Below are 7,243 nucleotides of genomic sequence, written 5' to 3'. Positions count from 1 at the left end.
ACAGCCCTGGTCAACAGCTGGGAAGTAATTAGGGGCACGCACAAATAACTTTCAGCTGAACACTGAGGCACAACCGGTTCTTTGGAATACACGGAGACACAGTGGATTTAAAGTAACAGCAAAACTTTACTGGTTGCAAGGTGCATTGTTCTTCACACACACACACACACACACACACACACACACTTACCCATGTCCTCCCAACTAGGGGAAGCCGCCAAGTCTGGATCCAAAAAACGACTCCAGGAGTGGGCAGGCTTCGGGACCCCTTTTATCCCCAGAAGTCCTTGCTTTGTTGATGGGATTGGGGTGGGGGTTTCCTCTGATCTCCTTCAATGGGATCCATTTGCAGGCCCCTTTGCTTAGGCCCGATTTCCTTTGTCGCTCAGGTGACATTTCCATTTCCTTAACGACTTGCTTCTCCTCGTCTACCTCCCCGAAGGGATCTTGTAGACAGACTCCTGGCTTTTGTCCTCTCTGCTTACATGCCTGCTCCATCTTTTGGTTATGGCAGCTTCAGCCTAGTCTCACAGTTCGTTTTATTCTCTCTTCCTCTTTCATGAACCACTGTCTCTTTGTTTTTCAGATCCTTTGGGAGCTGATTCAGGTCAGAGGTTGCCCAGGGAAAATGCTACCCACAAGACGTGTTTTAATCCAGCAACCTTTGCTGCAGAAATGTCTCCCTCGCTGACCTCTGTTCATGGCCTTTCTGGAGGGCCAAGTGGGAGGCGCTGCAGGAGCTGCGCCAAATCCCCGCAAGTGAGAAATCCATGCACGTCTTCTTGCAGCCGTTTCCAAAAGAGGAGCTAACCAACTTTTCCTTTCCCAACTCCCATTTCTATTCAGGGCCCAGAGAAGGCCGATTAGAATTTTGTGCCAGGGGAGGTAGTCGTTCAAGCACCGTTGGACAACCCCCTTCATCACAGCCCATCAGGGTAATGGGGATTCAAGTCCAATGCAATGGGATGGGACCAGGTTGGGGAAATTACATTCTTTGGAGGGCACCAGCAGGACCGAAGCTGGTTTGGAAGCCATGCCTGCAATCCAGGTAGATATTCAGCAGGAAAGGAAATAGGGCCGGTTGGGTGCAGTGGTTAAGATGCTGGACTAGGGACCAGGAGACCGTGAGTTCTAGTCCTCCTTGGGCCTGAAGGATCCCTGGATGGGGGCTTTGAGCCAGTCCTTCTCTCTCAACCTACAGGGTTGTGGTTGTTGTGAGAAAAATGTGGAGGGAGCATTACATACCATGCCTTGAGTGGGACAAAAATAAAGGTGGGATAGATATCAAACAAACAAATGCTGCATAGAGATTTATCAGGTTAAGAGTTTTAATTCACCCTTTTAGTTCGTTGGCAGCCCCAGGACACCCATTGCCTGCCCCAGAAGCTGGAGGTCCAGCACAGGGCAGTAGATGTAGTTAGCGAGATGGGAGCCATCCAGTTGAGCTTGGCTGCTGGTGACCATATGGAGAAGGCCTCCCATCTTGGCTTGCTCTCAGGGACAATCTGGATCTTTTCAAGGCACCCCATTCCTGCCCATCCACCTTTTTCTCTAGCCGTCTGCTTGAGAGTATTTGATCCAAGACAGACTGATTGCTTCTCCTTGCAGCCTGTGATCCATCATTTGAAGGTCTCAGTTCTTCTTCCTCATTAGATGTCCTACCTGCCCACCCACCCCCATTCACCTTAATGTGTTTCCTGTTTTGACATGAGCTACCCACTCAAGAGGCCTTTTGCCATCAATAAAGCAAAAATAATATTCTTTCTTAAACTGGGGGGTCCCTAGAATAAAAATGGAGGTAGGGTCTCCAAGTGTGCATTCTTTCAAAGAACAAACACCTGTCATCTGGAAGGATCGTTCCTTCCCAATTATCTGTTCTTATAGCCTTTCTCCACCCCAGGGCCTATCCCCATTTTATTTCCATTCTTGGAGGCCACCCTCAAAGAAGGTCACCATTTAATTGTCTTCCCTCACCAACCTGGGGGTGGAAATTAGTTCCAGTGTGTCTTTTCAGCTTCACAAGGCTGTCTCCTGGGATTTCAGCAGTGGGAGTGGGGTGCGGGCTCCATTTCTTTCTGCAGTAACAAGATATCCCAGTGCAACAGAGACGGGCTTGGATTCCCACTGGGAAAAACTGCCAAAATTCCCTCTTCCTGACAACAGCCGTTCAGATCAGATGAGCAAGAACTAGGGCCAGCTCAGGAGGAAGACAAAAAGAAGAAGACAACCATGGGCCTGTCCCAGATTGTTTGGGGCCCGACTCAAGACAGTGGCCTCACTCCAGGCTTGGTTTCCTTGTCAGAGCAGTGGCAAAGTGATCTGAGGGGAGAGCTAGATCTGTCCCCGTTGTCATGGTCAGATCACACCCTGGTGGCCCTGAGATTCTCTTGTGTTGCCCCCTCCACAGGGAGGCCGGACCCATTCGATTTGACTGTCCCTGACGACTGATGGACCCAGTGAGGTTTCAGAGGGAGCTGGGGGTTATACCCGAGGATCTGCTGCATGGTCCAGTGGAGGTCCTGGCTGCAGCCTGGCATAGGGAGGCTGCCGGGGCCTTGGACAGGATCGCGCCTGTGTGTCCTCTCTTGCCCCAATCAGCCCGTCACTCCCCGTGGTTCATCGAGGAGCTGAGAAGAGGGTTAAGAGACATCTAGAGCGCTGCTAGAGGAAGACAAAGACCGAATCTGACCGAACACAAGCTTGAGCCGCGATTAAGGCCTACCTTGTGGCAATAAGAGTGGTGAAACATCAATATTTCTCCACTCTTATTGCGTCCACAGAATGCTGCCCAACAGCCCTGATTAAGATTACTCGATCCCTTTTGCATAAGGTGGACTCAGTAACTGCCCAGAGTCCCCCGACGGGAGGAGATGGGCGGGGACAAATTAGATAAGTAAGTAAGTAAATCCCACCTACAGGGCCATGCGGAGGAGTTTTCTGAGCATCTGCAGGATAAAATCACTCAGATCCATTCCAAGTTGGACTCTAAGCATGAGGCACAGTCTGAGGAGATACTGAGGGAAAGTATTTACCTAGTTATCTGGGAACAGTTTGACCCTGTTGGGCCCAAGGAAGTGGACAGGATCCTCCGGACTGTAAATGCCACCACTTGTCAACAAGACCCATGTCCCTCCTGGCTGGTGAAGGCAGCCCTGGAGAAGACGTGTGGTGGGGCCCAGTCGATGGTAAATACTTCCTTGAGAGAAGGGATGTTTCCGGCAGCCTTTAAGGAGGCGCTGGCGTGCTCCCTCTCCAAGAAACCATCACTGGACCCCAGCGTACTAGACAACTTTTGCCCAGTCTCCCACATCCCTTTTTGGGGGAAGGTGGTTGAGAAAGTGGTGGCTTTGCAGCTCCAGAGGGTCCTGGAGGAAACAGATTATCTGGACCCCTTTCATCAGGTTTCAGGCCCGGATATGGGACAGAGACTGCATTGGTCATGTTTATGGATGATCTCTGGTGGGAGCGGCATGGGGGCAATGCATCCATCCTGGCTCTTCTTGACCTTTCAGTGGCTTTCGATACCATTGACCATGGTATCCTTTTTGGGTCAGCTCAGGGAGTTGGGGGTGGGTGGCGTGGTTTTGCACTGGTTTATGTCCTTCCTCCAGGGCTGGTCCTAATTGGTGTTGACAAGGAGCGAGAGATCCAGCCCGCGGCCCCTCTTTGTGGGGTGCCGCAGGGTTCGGTACTCTCTCTGCTCCTTTTTAACATTTACATGAAACCGCTGGGTGAGATCATCCATCACCACAGGGTGAGGTATCATCAATATGCTGATTATACTCAACTATATATCTCCATCCCGGGTGAGCTAAGTGATGCGGTGACTGCCCTCTCTCAGTGCCTGGGGGCTGTGGGGGCCTGGATGGGGAACCACAGGCTTCAGCTGAACCCTGGTAAGACGGAGTGGCTGTGGGTTAATGGCACCTTGGGTGCCAGGAATTTGTCATCTCTGGTTCTGGATGGGGTGGCACTGCTCCAGACAGACCCAGTGCAGAATCTGGGAGTTCTTCTGGACTCACGACTCCTGCTCGAAGAACAGGTGGCAGTTGTGGACAGGAGGGCCTTTGCGCAACTTTGTTTTGTGCACCAGTTATGCCCTTTCCTGGATCAAGATGCCCTCCAAACAGTCACTCATGCCCTGGTCATCAACCATATAGACTACTGCAATGTGCTGTACATGGGGCTACCCTTGAAGAGTATCCGGAAGCTTCAGCTGGTCCAGAATGTGGCTGTGCGGGCAGTTATGGGTGCTCCAAGATCAGCACATGTAACACCTTTGCTGAGCGAGCTGCACTGGGTACCAGTCTGCTTCCGGGTCCAGTTCAAGGTGTTGGTTATCACCTTTGAAGCCCTAAATGGCACGGGTCCAGGTTACCTGAGGGACCGCTTCTTCCCCATCACATCAACCCATCCCACCCAATCATGCAGAGGGGGCATGCTACGGACCCCATCAGTAAGGGGATTCCACCTGGCAGGGTCCAGGAGGCAGGTCTTCTCTGCAGTGGCACCTGCCCTCTGGAACATTCTGCCCCCAGAGGTGAGACAAACCCCCTCGCTTCTGGACTTCTGAAATTGATGGCCCTCCTCTGAACTTACTCCTGTTTAGCCACTGCATCATATTGTGGGCTTATGAGTTGTGAGAATGTACACATGCAACCATGAGCGCCATCCCCCCTGAACAGCTCTGGGCAGCTTGCAAAGGACTGGAAACACTGAAACAGACCCCATAGAGCCCCAAAGCTCAAGCTTTATGCAAGGCTGGGATAGATTCCAGCTTGCAACGCCTTCTGGGCACCTACCCCTGATCACCGCATTGTGGTCACCCCCCAGTTGTGGACGTGCAATGTGTCCTGGCAGGGATTCCCTCCAAGGGCCCCCTTGATGACCCAAGTGGGCAGAGGAGATCACAACCCAGAGGGAGGATCCCAAGCACTGGTGGCTGCCTCCTTTGGCCCTGGCTGGGCTCTCGGGCCACCACCGTGGATGTGCCCCATCTCTGGAGCGTAAATGGCCCCTGTCCCTGTTTCTAACCAGGGGGGCACAAGGCCAGTAGTGCAAATGGGAAATGCACCACAAAGTCAAATCTATTATTACGAAGGGTTTATTAAAAAGTCCCAAGCATTTTGTACCGTTCCAAAACAGCTGAGGCCCCGCATGTAGGCTTATGCTCTAATCCTAGACTTGCTTATCATTTGAGAAGCCACCTTTTGGCCATGATGGAAGTAGACTGGCCACCAGTGCTGCTTTACCCTTCCTCCCACTGGGGCAGTTTCAAAGGGTTTGGTGGACCCAAGGCCATCCTGGCTCCTCTAAGAATCTTTCAGAACTACACAGAGAACATTTTAAATATGCCACCTCGTTCTCCTCCTTGCAAGTGGTCCTATCAGTTTACAGTTAATCGCTCGTGGTGCAAAGGTGCTAAGGTGAAACAGGCAGTGAGTTGAGAACAAAACTGACGCATTTGGGTGAGGCCGGATCAGGTACCATCTGTGAGAAAACTCTTCTTCCTGTAGGTCTGGGTTTCAGAAAACTAAACTTATTTTTATTCCATTTTAGGCATTGCTAGCACCCAGCTGACCTTGGTTGGTCTTGGAAGCTAAGCTGGCACAAATCTGGTTTGTACTTGGATGAGGGACCACCTGAAAATTCCAAGGCTGCTGGCTAGAAGTTAAAAAAAAAAATTCTGGAAGAAAACCATGGAAGGCCATCTGTGCAGGACTCCAAGAAAACCCTACATGGTTTATTTACGAATCACAACTCTGCCATTTATCATAATAGGTCTTGTATGTTTTAACACAATTTTACGAAGGTTGGGGTGTACATCACTCCAAATTGGCTTCTTTGGAGCAATGTATAAGCCTAGTAGATAAATGAATGCAGATTAACTTCACAGCCTACCCTCCAGACTAGGAATTTCCCGGTGGCCCTCTGCCCAAGTGTCAAGGAGGGATGTCCTATCTTAGCTTCACACGGTCATCCAAGGTCAGCCAGATGCTACCCTTTAGATAGGCCTGTCCATGAAAAGGGAGATAGCCAAAAGCAAACAAGTCCTTAACAGAATATGAGCTTGCCAATACTTGCCATTATGCTGATGCCCAAAGCTTTAACCTTGGAGACCATCAGATCTTCAAGCATGCAATGTCCTTGGTGTATTGCAATAAACTCACCAGACCAATGTTTCTCAACCGTGGCAACTTTAAGATGGGTGGTCTTCAACTCCCAGAATTCCTCAGCCAGCATGGGAGTCCACCCATGGGAGTCCACCCATCTTAAAACTGCCAAGGTTGAGAAACACTGCACCAGACAGTATGTCAATGAAGATACTCAGTCATCCAGGTGGAATTGTCTGTAGGTTGAGTCAGGTGTCATGCCAAAGTGGAAAATCCTTCCCTCAGTAGAGGCGGAGGCCTCAGACACAACCTGTCCCCCATTTTTCATGCTGCTGTTTCATCAGTCCCCAGGAAATAGAAAAGTAAAAATAAAATTTTTTATAAAAATAAAAGTAAAAATAGAAAAGGGGGAAATAGAAAGGTCTTCCCTTGGTCCGGAAATGACACTAATGTCATTTCTCTGGCCCCGTTAACATGATGGCGTAGTTCATGTAACTGGTCGGTTCCCCAAAAGATGTTAAATTGTGACTTGTCCCCCATTTTTCATGCTGCTCTTTCATCAGTCCGCAGGAAGATTAAGACCACCAGGAAGGCCACTCTTAACAATCCACTTGGGGAGGAACAGAGGATCTAGGACTAAGACATCCCAAGGCAATCCACACCTCCATGGCACAATTAACAGCCATTCAGGTGTAGGGACAATGCAGCCACCCTGGAAGACATATACGGGGTCCCTTCACCAACCTTTGCCCAGACTGAAGAAGCTGCTTGGACTAGCAGCAAAGAGAAAGAAATCCAGTTGCCATGACTCAACCCACAGACTGTGCACCAGACACTTAGCCAAGATGGTCATCCTTCACCCACAGCCTCCTTTTTCCTTCCCAGGAAAAATCCATTTTCACAGAAAGAGAGAATTCTGAAGCAAGTATTGGAAAATATGGACGTTCTGTTGTTCTTTGCTCCCGTAAACCGTTTGGTGATGGAGTCTGGCTTTGATATCAGCAATCAGTAATAGTTGTCATTCCTCAAGTTCCTTCCCCTAAATTCCCACCTTGTTTTGAGTATGAACTTGAGGATTTAACATACGGGTCCAAGCTGCCTGTATTTTTTTTCCCCAGAATTCTTTTCCA

Source organism: Candoia aspera, chromosome 8 (genome assembly GCF_035149785.1).
Source record: "Candoia aspera isolate rCanAsp1 chromosome 8, rCanAsp1.hap2, whole genome shotgun sequence".
NCBI classification, from domain to species: Eukaryota; Metazoa; Chordata; class Lepidosauria; order Squamata; family Boidae; genus Candoia; species Candoia aspera.
Note: the sequence above shows the minus strand (reverse complement) of the source record.